Below are 18,911 nucleotides of genomic sequence, written 5' to 3' on the forward strand. Positions count from 1 at the left end.
CACAGCTGCGACTGGGAAAATCATAATGGAACTGGTATATAAGGTAAAACAGACATAGCGGTAGGCACCCCTGACGAAGCCTCCTTTGTGGGGTGACACGCGTCTGGTCTCCACTTCACCTGCGCTCATTTGACTGGGTCATACACCATTTGGTTTGTGGTATTGTATTGAATAGGCTACACATGGGGCTCCTTGCATTTTAACTCGCATTTAACCTTATTTGGTAATGCGATTCAGGGTGTCTGCTTTTGTGTATGCCAAATAGGGGACATGCCTTTATTAGGGGTAGCATTTATGGTTGTATTTGCGGCAGCACTTCTGGTGTATACTGTGCAATGCTATATTTTGATAAGACTGTCCTTTATTCTGTTTACCTTGAACACATATTCATGGGTTTGCCCTATTGTATTGTAAGTGCATGTACGGTGGTGTCCATATAGGTATTGTCCTATTGGGTATTGACCTATTTACTCAGGCGCAGGTGTAGTCTCTATTATGGGCTGTGTTCTCAAGGAACAAGTATGTTGCCTTTTTTAATTGTTTTTAATTGTGTGTTTTCTTTATTGCCTGTTTCATTTGTATTGTAGCATTTTTGTAATATAATAAAATTGTGTTCATATTTGCTGAATCCATGGTGTGGTGATCCCCTTTTGTATGGCCTTCACTTTTCTTCTGTGCTGTGTTTTGGTTATGCATACATTGTAGGTCAGGGTGATCCCACTGTGTGGACCGTGGTGCCCCCTCAACATTTATTTGCAGTGGTGGCCGAAACCCTTATTCTAATGATGTGCCACTTAGTAGGCTGTGTTTTGCCATTGCAGCACAATAAGTGTTTTACCAGCAGGAGATTATTCCTACTGGACTAGGAGTCTTGTAGCTCCTAGTCCAGCCCCGCCTCCACCATTAATTAGCAGTGCACACAGAAATCTGCCAATCAGTGGTGTGGGCGGGGTTACACAGGGAACAACATCTGAGCTGTGTTAAATCTACAGCAGAGAAAACTGATAAAAACTAAGTGACACATGGCTGAAATCAGGATCTCTGTCCCCATAGCATGCTGCTGTCAGATTACATAGCAAAAACCCACTGACGGATTAATTTTATGCTTCTTTTTATGTATTATTAGCAGTTAATTCATTGACGACCGGTTTAAAATTATGTATATTTTCTTACATATTTTATTTTAATATTTCAGAAAAACTACCTTTATTATAATGATCTTTTCTGCTTTATATTGTGCTTGCTTTCTCCTTATATCCTGATTTTCGGCATTATTTATGGTAATTGCTTTACTGTTCCCATTGCCGCAATTTCTGTGCAAAAAGCAAGCGCACCATCAACATGCAAACTAGATCAGTGTAGCATTTTCCTGGAAGACGGGCTACCCAGATGGAAGAGAAATTTGGAACAGAAGTTACCATCTGACAATCATTAGGACACCGTTTGTGAATTGCTGCCCTTAATTTGATTTTAAGCAGGGATTTTCATCATTACTATTATTACTAATTCAGTGCTTTTGGCAGCGAGCACTGGCAATAGGCTTTTAATAAACTGCTTGGAGCGACACATTGCATCAAGACACCAGAGAGTCCCGAAAGGGAGGACCATGTAACAGGCAAAAAAAAATTAAACCACTCATCAATCTAATTGGTTCTTTTGGAAGAATTTGTGTTTACGACGATGTTTTATTCCAGGATCTGGTTCTTTAATCAATTTGGACATTTTACATTAATTCAGCTGTGAAGAAATCTAATAATATGAATAATCAAAGGTTACTATTTGGTACTGTTCAAATATCACAGATTTTTTTATGCCCTGGCAACTAGTCTACATATTGTACCAATATACAAAGGGCCTATTAACTGGTAGACATTCATTCTGCTGTAGTATATAGTTTATCCACTTGACAGTAATTTCTCCTAAAATTTAGGGAAAAAATGCATTGATAATATAGTTTTACTGCAATATCCTTTCTCATCAAAAGGCCTACATATTTTAGAAACCCATGTTCTCATACTGCTGGCTTTTTACATGTATAACAGTTATCTACTGAAGGTTTCCAAAGCAGGTGACTGTTTGATAAGCTTATTGTTGGAGAATACTTCTTAAATAAATGTGTTGTTCAAAGAGAAACATCCCTAAGTACCTTTAGTATTGGAGGGTGAAAGATCAAAATTCAGTATTAGATTGTTGCAATTTTATTTCTCATTGAAAGGCCTGCATATTTTAGAAACCCATGTTCTCATACTGCTGGCTTTTTACATGTATAACATTTATCTACTGAAGGTTTCAAAAGCATGTGACTGTTTGATAAGCTTATTGTTGGAGAATATTTCTTAAATAAATATGTTGTTCAAAGAGAAACATCCCTAAGTACCTTTAGTATTGGAGGGTGAAAGATCAAAATTCAGTTTTAGATTGTTGCAATTTTATTTCTCATTGAAAGAGCTGCCTGCATTATAGACTTAAAATGGAGGGGAGACATCAAGCACAATAGGGCCTTATCTGTAGGATAGATGAATCTAGGTGAGAGATATAGAGTTTTCTCACCTTTTAGGATTGTTATAATCCATAACTTAGAAATCAAGATATGATAGCTGCTGTAGTATCCTCAGGTCGGGAGATCCCGCCATGTAAACCAATAGATGGGACACGAGGAGTAGTAGTCTGAGCTACTGTGCTAGGTTAGAAAACACAGGAGGATGTAATGGAGGATTATACCAGTATTTTCCCTATTTTTATTGATATTTGTTAGGTGTCGAGATCCCGCCGCTGCACAGGGGGAATCTCTAACCATGTCTGCTGCGGTCTCCCATTCTACATCGGCCGTAGTGGAGCCTGCTCAGCGGAGACATCGGTCCCATCATCTGGCTGAGCCTGATACTGTGCTAAGGGTTACTGCTGCCATTCCAGGCTCTCCCTTTGTAGCCTGCACTGGTCAGCGGCGAGCAGGCTTTTCTGGGACTAAGTCCTGCTTTGTACACACTGAGCATGCTCATGGGAGGATCTCTCATTGGAGGTTGGGAGTCACACGCTCAGGCCCTGTAGCAGCTCCTATTGGTCCTCCAGGAAGGTACTGAAAGAGCTGCAACTATAAAAGGTTTGCATGGCCGCACGGCCATGTGCTATGTATCAAATGTATTTGGCTTATGCCAGTGGATACTTTACCACTCTATATATATATGTGGTGTGAGACTGTAGCGCTGGGACTGTATACTCAGGCAGGCAGTTAGCGTCAGTGGGGGCAATTAGCCGTTGGGAAATTGTTTTTGTGTACAGCGCGACTCTGTGCGGCAACAGAGACCGCTTTCAGTTCACACGGGGTGAAGCTTAACCCATGTGTGAGCTCAGAGTTTATCCGCCATTACTTTGCGGCAGGTATCTCTGCACGGTGGACCCCAGGCTGCGAACGCACCTTGTTTCTTCCTACCTATACTCGGTGCGTTCCGCTAGCCCTAACAGATATATACAAGTGTTCAAGTCACATGTCACGTGCTTTCCATCTTTTTTGGGGCACATTCTTATAAATTGTTAACTGTTTAATTTGTTCATGGTACATTGTGTTTTCAACTGCGGCTCTCCTGATGATCAATTTGGTTCAACTTCAAAACACATAAAAGACTAACTGCATGGTAAAATCCTCCATTAAGTTCTCTGGATTTTTTTAACCTAGCACAGCAGTGCAGACTACTACTTCTAGTCTCTGATCTATTGATTACTTTATAAATTCATGTTTACATACTGCTGGCCTTCTCCATGGATAACAGCATAACAGTTAATTGCTGAGGGGTTCAAAAGCAGGTTACTGCTTGATCAGCTTAGTACTGGGGATTACTTCTAAAATAAAAGTATTGTTCAAAGAGAAACAACCCCAAGTACCTTTAGTATTATAGGGTGGAAAAACAAATTTAGTGTTGGACTGCTGCAGTTTTTTTACTCATTGATAGGGCGGCCTTCTTTAGAAACCCATGTTCACATACTGCTGGCTTTCTCCATGGATAACAACATACCAGTGCATTTTGAATTTTGAATATTTGACGCATGTGGCATCACTGTTCTCTGCACGCCGGATATTCTGACAGTGCACTCTATTGCCAGTTTATTACTGATGGTTTGGGCTAGCGAGAGAGAGAGCACTGTCATTGTTCACGTCACACAGTGCACAGCGCACGGGGACTAGCCAAGCCCCAGAAAAGAGTGTCACTGACGACGCTTTGTTTCAGGGAGTAGAGCAGAGGCTGCAGCAGTGACAGTAGCATCTTCCCCTGATGACTCTCTGTTTAAGTATCCCAGCATGCACTGGTATTCTTAAACAAAGAGTTATCAAAAAGGAATATAAAAAAAGAGAAAATAGCAATTACATCATGTAGTGAGGGAATAATAGGAAGTTTTTAATTCAAGTATATCAGTAAATTGTTTAAATTATAGCATGAAATAGATAGGGATTTATGATAAAAATTAATCAGGATTTCAGATCACCCATTAATAGCAAACAAATCAGCAGGATTTTGCTAAGTAAATTACACGTATTGTCAAGTTCCCACTGTTAGTCTGATTAAAATGATACCTGAGGTGATGAAATACGTCTTGTGGTTCTTGTGTAATCAGTTTAGAAGTTTTCAGTTAATGAGACGCCCGTGCTCCGGGGCAAGACTGTAGGCAGAGTATTATCTTCCTGCTCTAAGCCAGAGAAACTAAGAAGAGACCTGACCACAGGCCACCCCGAACCATAGTCTGTCTCTATGATGAGGAACATATTTGTGGTTCGAAGCGGCCTGTGGTTAGGTTTTTCCTTGGTCTCTCTGGCTTAGAGCAGGGAGATAAGGCTTTGCCTAGGGTCCCGCCTCAGAGCACGGGCGTCTCATTAACTGAAAAGTTCTAACTTTGATTACACAAGAACCACAAGACGGATTTCTTCACCCCAGGTATCATTTTAATCAGATTAACACTGCCAACCTGACAGTGTCTGTAGTTTACTTAGCAAAATCCTGATGACAGGTTCTCTTTAAGGAAAATCTTTTTCTTTCAATCTTAATTGATATTCTGTAAACACCGCTACTCCACATTAAACACCACTATTCCACTTTAAATACCACTCCTCCACATTATTAACCGTCAAGTTCTCCTTACTTCAATGCTAAAGAAGTCCCCCTTACCATAAATTGTGATGTTTACTAAAAAAAAAAAAAGAAAAACAGAAGAATAATTTGTCCGCACCTTGATATATAATTAGCAACTAACATGTAATGACTTTCAATAATTCATTCAAATATTTTGGGTTGCAGTTAGCTGTCACTATTTTTTCCATAAATTACATATTGTTTGTACTGGTCGCACAGTTTTCTGCTTTTTTCCTCTCAAAAGGAAGCTAATGGAAACATTTTATTTCGGTATTATATGACTTCGGTACATACGGTATTATTTTTGTACTCTAGCCCACATCACCTCTTAACTTCTCATTAACATCCCTCGAATAAAAAGAAAATAAAATGATAGGCACTTTAACACGAAAAAAAAACCTATTTATTTGAATGCATAATAAATATGTTACGTTTGACACAATGAATAAAAGTGCAGAAGGCGTAGGAGTCAATAACGGTATTAAATTAACCACCCCAACGAGTAAAGAGGTGATGATGATGTAAGGTATATCACATGGGGTGCAAAGGGACAAACTGGGATATGATTTCAAGTAACTTGGAAAGTAGGAGAATTTTTATTTTGCATTTGTGGAAGAAAAATGCTAAATTAAGACTTTTCTATCATAAAATGTAACAGCAGCGCGCAGTAGGCAAAACTACTGTTAATGGAAAACTATATTGGTAATGAAATACAAATGAAGTGATCACAGCCAGCAACATTTTACAGACTTGCTAAAGAGGGCTTCCTACTGCGAGTGCCATATCAGCTTTTAACGCACATAGTCACGTTGCTCTAAGGGCACCAATGGGAAAATAAATTAGGACGATTGTGCATTTGCTACTGAATTGGCAGGTAACCAAGTAGACAATTCTTCAGATAAAGTGGGACAAAAAAAACTTTCTTGAGCCAGCAGGTATGTTCTGTGCATTGCTGTCAAGGGATATGGATAAAATAATAATAACTGTATCCACTTCTACTTTAACTAGGCCTACGTCTTCATGTAATGGTGTCACGCTGTCACTCTCTGCAGTATCTCCTACTGCAAAAGTGCATTTATCAAGTAGATATTGAACAGCTTTATACTCACCATGGGGTAACCAATGTTTAAATATAAGATATTTATGGATTATTATTATTATTATTATTATTATTCAAATGAGCAATTAAATTCAAGGTGAATCAAATTCATTTAGAATTTCTAAAAACCTCACATTCTCTAAAAAAAATGTGCTTCAATCCATGAAGGAATTGAAAGTGTTAGGTAGTGGTTTAAATAAAAAAAAAAATACAGTGGGGCAAAAAAGTATTTAGTCAGTCAGCAATAGTGCAAGTTCCAACACTTAAAAAGATGAGAGGCGTCTGTAATTTACATCATAGGTAGACCTCAACTATGGGAGACAAACTGAGAAAAAAAATCCAGAAAATCACATTGTCTGTTTTTTTAACATTTTATTTGCATATTATGGTGGAAAATAAGTATTTGGTCAGAAACAAAATTTCATCTCAATACTTTGTAATATATCCTTTGTTGGCAATGACAGATGTCAAACGTTTTCTGTAAGTCTTCACAAGGTTGCCACACACTGTTGTTGGTATGTTGGCCCATTCCTCCATGCAGATCTCCTCTAGAGCAGTGATGTTTTTGTCTTTTCGCTTGGCAACACGGACTTTCAACTCCCTCCAAAGGTTTTCTATACGGTTGAGATCTGGAGACTGGCTAGGCCACTCCAGGACCTTGAAATGCTTCTTATGAAGCCACTCCTTCGTTGCCCTGGCGGTGTGCTTTGGATCATTGTCATGTTGAAAGACCCAGCCACGTTTCATCTTCAATGCCCTTGCTGATGGAAGGAGGTTTGCACTCAAAATCTCACGATACATGGCCCCATTCATTCTTTCATGTACCCGGATCAGTCGTCCTGGCCCCTTTGCAGAGAAACAGCCCCAAAGCATGATGTTTCCACCACCATGCTTTACAGTAGGTATGGTGTTTGATGGATGCAACTCAGTATTCTTTTTCCTCCAAACACGAGAAGTTGTGTTTCTACCAAACTGTTCCAGTTTGGTTTCATCAGACCATAGGACATTCTCCCAAAACTCCTCTGGATCATCCAAATGCTCTCTAGCAAACTTCAGACGGGCCCGGACATGTACTGGCTTAAGCAGTGGGACACGTCTGGCACTGCAGGATCTGAGTCCATGGTGGCATAGTGTGTTACTTATGGTAGGCCTTGTTACATTGGTCCCAGCTCTCTGCAGTTCATTCACTAGGTCCCCCCGCGTGGTTCTGGGATTTTTGCTCACCGTTCTTGTGAACATTCTGACCCCATGGGGTGGGATTTTGCGTGGAGCCCCAGATCGAGGGAGATTATCAGTGGTCTTGTATGTCTTCCATTTTCTAATTATTGCTCCCACTGTTGATTTCTTCACTCCAAGCTGGTTGGCTATTGCAGATTCAGTCTTCCCAGCCTGGTGCAGGGCTACAATTTTTTTTTCTGGTGTCCTTTGACAGCTCTTTGGTCTTCACCATAGTGGAGTTTGGAGTCAGACTGTTTGAGGGTGTGCACAGGTGTCTTTTTATACTGATAACAAGTTTAAACAGGTGCCATTACTACAGGTAATGAGTGGAGGAAAGAGGAGACTCTTAAAGAAGAAGTTACAGGTCTGTGAGAGCCAGAAATCTTGATTGTTTGTTTCTGACCAAATACTTATTTTCCACCATAATATGCAAAAAAAATGATAAAAAAACAGACAATGTGATTTTCTGGATTTTTTTTTCTCAGTTTGTCTCCCATAGTTGAGGTCTACCTATGATGTAAATTACAGACGCCTCTCATCTTTTTAAGTGGTGGAACTTGCACTATTGCTGACTGACTAAATACTTTTTTGCCCCACTGTATATATATTATTCTTACCTAGCCTCTAGCCTGTCTTGGCACTACAATTACTGTCATGACTCTGTTGTCAGGTGACCCGGGACCAGGAGCTCCTTCCCTGTCCCTACCGCGGGGGGCACCCTTGTTCGCCCTGGGTTACTTCTGAAGGTGAAGATGCCGGGGCCACATGCCTTATCTCCTGAATCTGCCCTCTGTCTGTACCCTTCCCCTATTCAGGGAAGAGAGGAGTAGCAGAGCACTGTAGTACACCAACCAGAGGAACAAGGTAACATAAACAGGGGAAACAGAAAATGCCAGACATAGAAACAAACACTCTCATATAACAGAGGAATGTACCAGGGATTCAAGGTGAATCAAATTCATTTAGAATTTCAAAAAAACTCACATTCTCTAAAAAAAAATGTGCTTCAATCCATGAAGGAACTGAAAGTGTTAGGCAGTGGTTTAAATAAAAATATATATATATATATTATTCTTACCTAGCCTCTAGCCTGTCTTGGCACTACAATTACTGTCATGACTCTGTTGTCAGGTGACCCGGGACCAGGAGCTCCTTCCCTGTCCCTACCGCGGGGGGCACCCTTGTTCGCCCTGGGTTACTTCTGAAGGTGAAGATGCCGGGGCCACATGCCTTATCTCCTGAATCTGCCCTCTGTCTGTACCTTTCCCCCACTCAGGGAAGAGAGGAGTAGCAGAGCACTGTAGAACACCAACCAGACGAACAAGGTAACATAAACAGGGGAAACAGAAAATGCCAGGCATAGAAACAAACACTCTCATATAACAGAGGAATGTACCAGGGAGTGGAGAAAGGTGTAAAACCAAAGTAGAAGAAGAAAGGGAATTATCACACTTACCAAACCAAGCAAACGTCAGAGATAAATCCACCAAACATTTCCTCCTATAAGCACCAACTACTATCCTCTCAGCCAATCAGCATAAACTAGCTCTGACGATATGTGTCAGTCAGAACCCATAATGCATATGGGGGATAGGAGTGGTGGTTATCCATACTCAGCTGAGTGTACTAGTTCCTGGATCTCTCAACAGAGCAGATTAACCCATGCACTGCCAAAAGAAATTTACACCATTTAAAAAGAAGGTGAAGTGCTTCTATTCAGCCCAGGAGTAGGAACTCCTTTCTGTTGCGGCCAATTCATGCAAGCCCATCAACCAACATCAAGGTGGTCTCAAAACTGATGGGTCCCTACATATCTAATATGAATACCTCTCTCAGGCTGAAATCTGAATTCCTGGGTGAATGTGGACACCTTTCACAGCATCAATTGGCCAAATTATGTGCTAAGCGTCTCATTTTTTCCTAGTATTCAGAAGCAGTATTGCTGTTCATATTTCATATATTTCACATTGACATGGTTTAGTACAATAGAGTGCAACATTTTTTGTATAATTTATATGAAGGTGGCTGCTCCTAGTATGAACCTATTCACACTAGCTTGGATATGCCAGTCAGACTTTTGTTATTACAAACTGAAAAAAAAGACTTGCTGAGGGGTGTGACTATATTGGTTGGATATATTGAATGTCTTACTATGCAGCTATGTATAATGGTATTTGCTTTCATGTCTAAATGAATGCATGGTACATTAGTGTTGTGAAAGGCAATTCAGTACCACAATGGACATAGCGGTCAGAGCACATACAGTGATCTGACAATAACCCAAAATCATAGAACGAGCTCTGAGACGTGGGAACTCTGCAGACCGCAATCCCTAATCCTCTCCAAACAACACTAGAGGCAGCCGTGGATTGCGCCTAACTCTGCCTATGCAACTCGGCACAGCCTGAGAAACTAACTAGCCTGAAGATAGAAAATAAGCCTACCTTGCCTCAGAGAAATACCCCAAAGGAAAAGGCAGCCCCCCACATATAATGACTGTGAGTTAAGATGAAAAGACAAACGTAGAGATGAAATAGATTCAGCAAAGTGAGGCCCGACTTTCTTAACAGAGCGAGGATAGGAAAGATAACTTTGCGGTCTACACAAAACCCTAAAGAAAACCACGCAAAGGGGGCAAAAAGACCCTCCGTACCGAACTAACGGCACGGAGGTACACCCTTTGCGTCCCCGAGCTTCCAGCAACAAATTAGACAAGCTGGACAGAAAAAATAGCAAACAAATAGCAAAGAAGAACTTAGCTATGCAGAGCAGCAGGCCACAGGAATGATCCAGGGAAAAGCAAGTCCAACACTGGAACATTGACAGGAAGCCAGGATCAAAGCATTAGGTGGAGTTAAGTAGAGAAGCACCTAACGACCTCACCAGATCACCTGAGGGAGGAAACTCAGAAGCCGCAGTACCACTTCCCTCCACCAACAGAAGCTCACAGAGAGAATCAGCCGAAGTACCACTTGTGACCACAGGAGGGAGCTCTGCCACAGAATTCACAACAGTACCCCCCCTTGAGGAGGGGTCACCGAACCCTCACCAGAGCCCCCAGGCCGACCAGGATGAGCCACATGAAAGGCACGAACAAGATCGGGAGCATGGACATCAGAGGCAAAAACCCAGGAATTATCTTCCTGAGCATAACCCTTCCATTTAACCAGATACTGGAGTTTCCGTCTAGAAACACGAGAATCCAAAATCTTCTCCACAATATACTCCAATTCCCCCTCCACCAAAACCGGGGCAGGAGGGTCAACAGATGGAACCATAGGTGCCACGTATCTCCGCAACAATGACCTATGGAATACGTTATGTATGGAAAAAGAATCTGGAAGGGTCAGACAAAAAGACACAGGATTAAGAACCTCAGAAATCCTATACGGACCAATGAAACGAGGTTTAAACTTAGGAGAGGAAACCTTCATAGGAATACGACGAGAAGACAACCAAACCAGATCCACAACACGAAGTCGGAGACCCACACGACGTCTGCGAATAGCGAAACGTTGAGCCTTCTCCTGGGACAAGGTCAAATTGTCCACTACATGAGTCCAAATCTGCTGCAACCTGTCCACCACAGTATCCACACCAGGACAGTCCGAAGACTCAACCTGTCCTGAAGAGAAACGAGAATGGAACCCAGAATTGCAGAAAAATGGCGAAACCAAGGTAGCCGAGCTGGCCCGATTATTAAGGGCGAACTCAGCCAAAGGCAAAAAGGACACCCAGTCATCCTGATCGGCAGAAACAAAGCATCTCAGATATGTTTCCAAGGTCTGATTGGTTTGTTCGGTCTGGCCATTAGTCTGAGGATGGAAAGCCGAGGAAAAAGACAAGTCAATGCCCATCCTACCACAAAAGGCTCGCCAAAACCTTGAAACAAACTGGGAACCTCTGTCAGAAACGATATTCTCTGGAATGCCATGTAAACGAACCACATGCTGGAAGAACAATGGCACCAAATCAGAGGAGGAAGGCAATTTAGACAAGGGTACCAGATGGACCATCTTAGAAAAGCTATCACAGACTGACATCTTTTGAGAAACGGGAAGATCTGAAATAAAATCCATAGAGATATGTGTCCAAGGCCTCTTCGGGACCGGCAAGGGCAAAAGCAACCCACTGGCACGAGAACAGCAGGGCTTAGCCCGAGCACAAATCCCACAGGACTGCACAAAAGCACGCACATCCCGCGACAGAGACGGCCACCAAAAGGATCTAGCCACTAACTCTCTGGTACCAAAGATTCCAGGATGACTAGCCAACACCGAACAATGAACCTCAGAGATAACTTTATTGGTCCACCTATCAGGGACAAACAGTCTCTCCGCTGGACAACGATCAGGTTTATTAGCCTGAAATTTTTGCAGCACTCGCCGCAAATCAGGGGAGATGGCAATCACAATTACTCCTTCCTTGAGGATACCCGCCGGCTCAGACAAACCCGGAGAGTCGGGCACAAAACTCCTAGACAGAGCATCCGCCTTCACATTTTTAGAGCCCGGAAGGTACGAAATCACAAAGTCAAAACGGGCAAAAAACAGCGACCAACGAGCCTGTCTAGGATTCAACCACTTAGCAGACTCGAGATAAGTCAAGTTCTTATGATCAGTCAATACCACCACGCGATGCTTAGCTCCTTCAAGCCAATGACGCCACTCCTCGAATGCCCACTTCATGGCCAGCAACTCTCGGTTGCCCACATCATAATTTCGCTCAGCAGGCGAAAACTTCCTGGAAAAAAAGCGCATGGTTTCATCACTGAGCAATCAGAACCTCTCTGCGACAAAACAGCCCCTGCTCCAATCTCAGAAGCATCAACCTCGACCTGGAACGGAAGAGAAACATCTGGTTGACACAACACAGGGGCAGAAGAAAAACGACGCTTCAAGTCTTGAAAAGCTTCCACAGCAGCAGAAGACCAATTGACCAAATCAGCACCCTTCTTGGTCAAATCGGTCAATGGTTTGGCAATACTAGAAAAATTGCAGATGAAGCGACGATAAAATTAGCAAAGCCCAGGAACTTTTGCAGACTTTTCAGAGATGTCGGCTGAGTCCAATCATGGATGGCTTGGACTTTAACAGGATCCATCTCGATAGTAGAAGGGGAAAAGATGAAACCCAAAAATGAAACCTTCTGCACACCAAAGAGACACTTTGATCCCTTCACAAACAAAGAATTAGCACGCAGGACCTGAAAAACCGTTCTGACCTGCTTCACATGAGACTCCCAATCATCCGAGAAGATCAAAATGTCATCCAAGTAAACAATCAGGAATTTATCCAGGTACTCTCGGAAGATGTCATGCATAAAGGACTGAAACACTGACGGAGCATTGGCAAGTCCGAATGGCATCACTAGATACTTAAAATGACCCTCGGGCGTATTAAATGCAGTTTTCCATTCATCTCCTCGCCTGATTCGCACCAGATTATACGCACCACGAAGATCTATCTTGGTGAACCAACTAGCCCCCTTAATCCGAGCAAACAAATCAGATAACAATGGCAAGGGGTACTGAAATTTAACCGTGATCTTATTTAGAAGGCGGTAATCTATACAAGGTCTCAGCGAACCATCCTTCTTGGCTACAAAAAAGAACCCTGCTCCTAATGGTGACGATGACGGGCGAATATGCCCCTTCTCCAGGGATTCCTTCACATAACTGTGCATAGCGGCATGCTCAGGCACGGATAAATTAAACAGTCGACCTTTTGGGAATTTACTACCAGGAATCAAATTGATAGCACAATCACAATCCCTATGCGGAGGTAGGGCATCGGACTTGGGCTCATCAAATACATCCCGGTAATCAGACAAGAACTCTGGAACCTCAGAAGGGGTGGATGACGAAATTGACAGAAATGGAACATCACCATGTACCCCCTGACAACCCCAGCTGGACACTGACATGGATTTCCAATCTAATACTGGATTATGGGCTTGTAGCCATGGCAACCCCAACACGACCACATCATGCAGATTATGCAACACCAGAAAGCGAATAACCTCCTGATGTGCAGGAGCCATGCACATGGTCAGCTGGGTCCAGTATTGAGGCTTATTCTTGGCCAAAGGCGTGGCATCAATTCCTCTCAATGGAATAGGACACTGCAAGGGCTCTAAGAGAAACCCACAACGCCTAGCATACTCCAAGTCCATCAAATTCAGGGCAGCGCCCGAATCCACAAATGCCATGACAGAATACGATGACAAAGAACAGATCAAGGTAACGGACAGAAGAAATTTTGACTGTACTGTACCAATGGTGGCAGACCTAGCGAACCACTTAGTGCGCTTAGGACAATCAGAGATAGCATGAGTGGAATCACCACAGTAGAAACACAGCCCATTCAGACGTCTGTGTTCTTGCCGTTCAACTCTGGTCAAAGTCCTATCGCACTGCATAGGCTCAGGTTTAAGCTCAGGTAATACCGCCAAATGGTGCACAGATTTACGCTCACGCAAACGTCGACCGATCTGAATGGCCAAAGACATAGACTCATTCAAACCAGCAGGCATAGGAAATCCCACCATGACATCCTTAAGGGCTTCAGAGAGACCCTTTCTGAACATAGCTGCCAGCGCAGATTCATTCCATTGAGTGAGCACGGACCACTTTCTAAATGTCTGACAGTATACCTCTATCTCATCCTGACCCTGACAAAGAGCCAGCAAATTTTTCTCTGCCTGATCCACTGAATTAGGTTCATCTTACAGCAATCCGAGCGCCAGGAAAAACGCATCGATATTACTTAATGCAGGATCTCCTGGCGCAAGAGAAAATGCCCAGTCCTGAGGGTCGCCGCGCAAAAAAGAAATAATAATCAAAACCTGTTGAACTGGATCACCAGAGGAGCGAGGTTTCAAGGCCAGAAATAGTTTACAATTATTTTTGAAACTCAGAAACTTAGTTCTATCTCCAAAAAACAAATCAGGAATAGGAATTCTTGGTTCTAACATAGATTTCTGATCAATAGTGTCTTGAATCTTTTGTACTCTTGCCGAGAGCTGATCCACAAATGAAGACAGACTTCTAATGTCCATCGCTACACCTGTGTACTGAACCACCCAAATGTCTAGGGGAAAAAAAAGGCAAAACACAGTGCAAAGAAAAAAAAATGGTCTCAGAACTTCTTTTTTCCCTCTATTGAGAATCATTAGTACTTTTGGCTTCCTGTACTGTTGTGAAAGGCAATTCAGTACCACAATGGACATAGCGGTCAGAGCACATACAGTGATCTGACAATAACCCAAAATCATAGAACGAGCTCTGAGACGTGGGAACTCTGCAGACCGCAATCCCTAATCCTCTCCAAACAACACTAGAGGCAGCCGTGGATTGCGCCTAACTCTGCCTATGCAACTCGGCACAGCCTGAGAAACTAACTAGCCTGAAGATAGAAAATAAGCCTACCTTGCCTCAGAGAAATACCCCAAAGGAAAAGGCAGCCCCCCACATATAATGACTGTGAGTTAAGATGAAAAGACAAACGTAGAGATGAAATAGATTCAGCAAAGTGAGGCCCGACTTTCTTAACAGAGCGAGGATAGGAAAGATAACTTTGCGGTCTACACAAAACCCTAAAGAAAACCACGCAAAGGGGGCAAAAAGGCCCTCCGTACCGAACTAACGGCACGGAGGTACACCCTTTGCATCCCAGAGCTTCCAGCAACAAATTAGACAAGCTGGACAGAAAAAATAGCAAACAAATAGCAAAGAAGAACTTAGCTATGCAGAGCAGCAGGCCACAGGAATGATCCAGGGAAAAGCAAGTCCAACACTGGAACATTGACAGGAAGCCAGGATCAAAGCATTAGGTGGAGTTAAGTAGAGAAGCACCTAACGACCTCACCAGATCACCTGAGGGAGGAAACTCAGAAGCCGCAGTACCACTTCCCTCCACCAACAGAAGCTCACAGAGAGAATAAGCCGAAGTACCACTTGTGACCACAGGAGGGAGCTCTGCCACAGTATTCACAACACATTAGTATTCAGGAAGCCTATAAATAAATGCAATGTTCATACTTTCTTTGAAGAGTTTTGGAAATGACATGGTTGTCTGTTGTGAATTCTGTTGTCGGGCTCCCTCCTATGTTCATGAATGGTACTTCGGCTGGTTCTGTCCATGGACTTCCTCTGGTGGGTGTTTCTGAGTTTTACAGGTGACGAGGTTAATTCTTTAGCTGCTGCTCTATTTAACTCCACTTAGATCTTTGCTCCATGCCACCTGTCAATGTTCCAGTATTGGTCTGTTCACTCCTGGATCGTTCTTGTGACCTGTCTTCCCATCAGAAGCTAAGTTCCAGCTTGTATTTCTTTGGTTTGCTATTTTTCTGTCCAGCTTGCTATTTAATTTGTTGTCTTGCTTGCTGGAAGCTCTGGGACGCAGAGGGAGCGCCTCCGCACCGTGAGTCGGTGCGGAGGGTCTTTTTGCGCCCTCTGCATGGCCTTTTTGTAGGTTTTTGTGCTGACTGCAAAGTAACCTTTCCTATCCTCGGTCTGTTCAGTAAGTCGGGCCTCACTTTGCTAAATCTATTTCATCTCTGTGTTTGTATTTTCATCTTTACTCACAGTCATTATATGTGGGGGGCTGCCTTTTCCTTTGGGGAATTTCTCTGAGGCAAGGTAGGCTTTATTTTTCTATCTTCAGGGCTAGCTAGTTTCTTAGGCTGTGCCGAGTTGCATAGGGAGCGTTAGGCGCAATCCACGGCTATTTTATAGTGTGTTTGATAGGATTAGGGATTGCGGTCAGCAGAGTTCCCACGTCCCAGAGCTCGTCCTTATTATCAGTAAATATCAGGTCATTCCGTGTGCTCTTAACCACCAGGTCCATTATTGTCCTGACCACCAGGTCATAACAGTACAGGTGGCCCAAAGTACTAATGCATCTCAATAGAGGGATAAGAGAAGTTCTGAGACCATTTTTTTTTTCTTTGCAGTGTGTTTTGTCTCAATTTTCCCCTATACCTCTGGGTGGTTCAGGACACTGGTGTAAACATGGACATTCAAGGTCTGTCCTCTTGGATGGATAATCTCACTACAAGGATACAAAACATTCAAGATTTTGTGGTTCAGAATCCAATGTCAGAACCTAGGATTCCAATTCCTGATTTGTTTTTTGGTGACAGATCTAAGTTCTTGAATTTCAAAAATAATTGTAAATTGTTTCTTGCCTTGAAACCTCGCTCCTCAGGTGACCCTGTTCAACAAGTAAAGATCATTATTTCTTTGTTACGTGGTGACCCTCAAGACTGGGCATTTTCCCTTGCGCCAGGAGATCCAGCATTGCGTGATGTTGATGCCTTTTTCCTCTGATTTGCTCTTTGTCATCATATTCTGTTATGGCATTTGTGGATTCAGGCGCAGCCCTGAATTTGATGGACTTGGAGTATGCTAGGCGCTGTGGTTTTTTCTTGGAGCCCTTGCAGTATCCTATTCCATTGAGAGGAATTGATGCTACGCCTTTGGCCAAGAATAAGCCTCAGTACTGGACCCAATTGACCATGTGCATGGCTCCTGCACATCAGGAGGATATTTTTGGTGTTGCATAATCTGCATGATGTGGTCGTTTTGGGGTTGCCATGGCTACAGGTTCATAATCCAGTATTGGACTGGAAATCTATGTCTGTGCCCAGCTGTGGTTGCCAGGGGGTACATGGTGATGTTCCATTTTTGTCTATTTCGTCTTCCACTCCTTCTGAAGTTCCAGAGTTTTTGTCGGATTATCGGGATGTATTTGATGAGCCCAAAGCCAGTGCCCTACCTCCTCATAGGGATTGCGATTGTGCAATTAATTTGATTCCTGGTAGTAAGTTTCCTAAGGGCCGATTGTTGAATTTATCTGTGCCAGAACACGCCGCTATGCGGAGTTATATAAAGGAATCCTTGGAGAAAGGCCATATTCGCCCATCGTCATCACCGTTAGGAGCAGGGTTCTTTTTTGTGGCCAAGAAGGATGGTTCTTTGAGACCTTGTATTGATTACCGCCTTCTTAATAAAATTACAGTCAAATTTCAGTATCCTTTGCCGTTGCTGTCTGATTTGTTTGCTCGTATTAAAGGGGCTAGTTGGTTCACCAAGATAGATCTTCGAGGGGCGTATAATCTTGTGCGTATTAAACAAGGCGATGAATGGAAAACAGCATTTAATACGCCCGAGGGCCATTTTGAGTACCTGGTTATGCCATTCGGGCTTTCCAATGCTCCATCAGTATTTCAGTCCTTTATGCATGACATCTTCCGAGAGTACCTGGATAAATTCCTGATTGTGTATTTGGATGATATTTTGGTCTTTTCGGATGATTGGGAGTCTCATGTGAAGCAGGTCAGAATGGTGTTCCAGGTCCTTCGTGCGAATTCCTTGTTTGTGAAGGGGTCAAAGTGTCTCTTTGGAGTTCAGAAGGTTTCATTTTTGGGGTTCATTTTTTCCCCTTCTACTATCGAGATGGACCCTGTTAAAGTCCAGGCCATTTACGATTGGACTCAGCCGACATCTGTGAAGAGCCTGCAAAAGTTCCTGGGCTTTGCTAATTTTTATCGGCGCTTCATCGCTAATTTCTACTGTTGCTAAACCGTTGACTGATTTGACCAAGAAGGGTGCTGATGTGGTCAATTGGTCTTCTGCGGCTGTAGAGGCTTTTCAGTAGTTGAAGCGTATTTCTTCTGCCCCTGTGTTGTGCCAGCCAGATGTTTCGCTTCCGTTTCAGGTTGAGGTTGATGCTTCTGAGATTGGAGCAGGGGCTGTTTTGTCGCAAAGAAGTTCTGAGGGCTCGGTGATGAAGCCATGTGCTTTCTTTTCTAGAAAGTTTTCGCCTGCTGAGCGTAACTATGATGTTGGTAATCGTGAATTGTTGGCCATGAAGTGGGCATTCGAGGAGTGGCGTCATTGGCTGGAAGGAGCCAAGCATCGCGTAGTGGTCTTGACAGATCACAAGAATTTGACTTATCTTGAGTCTGCCAAACGGTTGAATCCGAGACAGGCTTGATGGTCATTATTTTTCTCCCGTTTTGATTTTGTGGTTTCGTACCTTCCGGGCTCTAAGAATGTGAAGGCTGATGCCCTGTCAAGGAGTTTTGTGCCTGACTCTCCGGGTGTTCCTGAGCCGGCGGGTATTCTCAAAGAGGGGGTAATTTTGTCTGCCATCTCCCCTGATTTGCGGCGGGTGCTGCAAAAATTTCAGGCTGATAGACCTGACCGTTGCCCAGCGGAGAAACTGTTTGTCCCTGATAGATGGACTAGTAGAGTTATCTCTGAGATTCATTGTTCAGTGTTGGCTGGGCATCCTGGAATCTTTGGTACCAGAGATTTGGTGGCTAGATCCTTCTGGTGGCCGTCTTTGTCGCGGGATGTGCGTTCTTTTGTGCAGTCCTGTGGGACTTGTGCTCGGGCTAAGCCCTGCTGTTCTCGTGCCAGTGGGTTGCTTTTGCACTTGCCGGTCCCGAAGAGGCCCTGGACGCAT

Source organism: Ranitomeya imitator, chromosome 10 (assembly GCF_032444005.1).
Source record: "Ranitomeya imitator isolate aRanImi1 chromosome 10, aRanImi1.pri, whole genome shotgun sequence".
NCBI classification, from domain to species: Eukaryota; Metazoa; Chordata; class Amphibia; order Anura; family Dendrobatidae; genus Ranitomeya; species Ranitomeya imitator.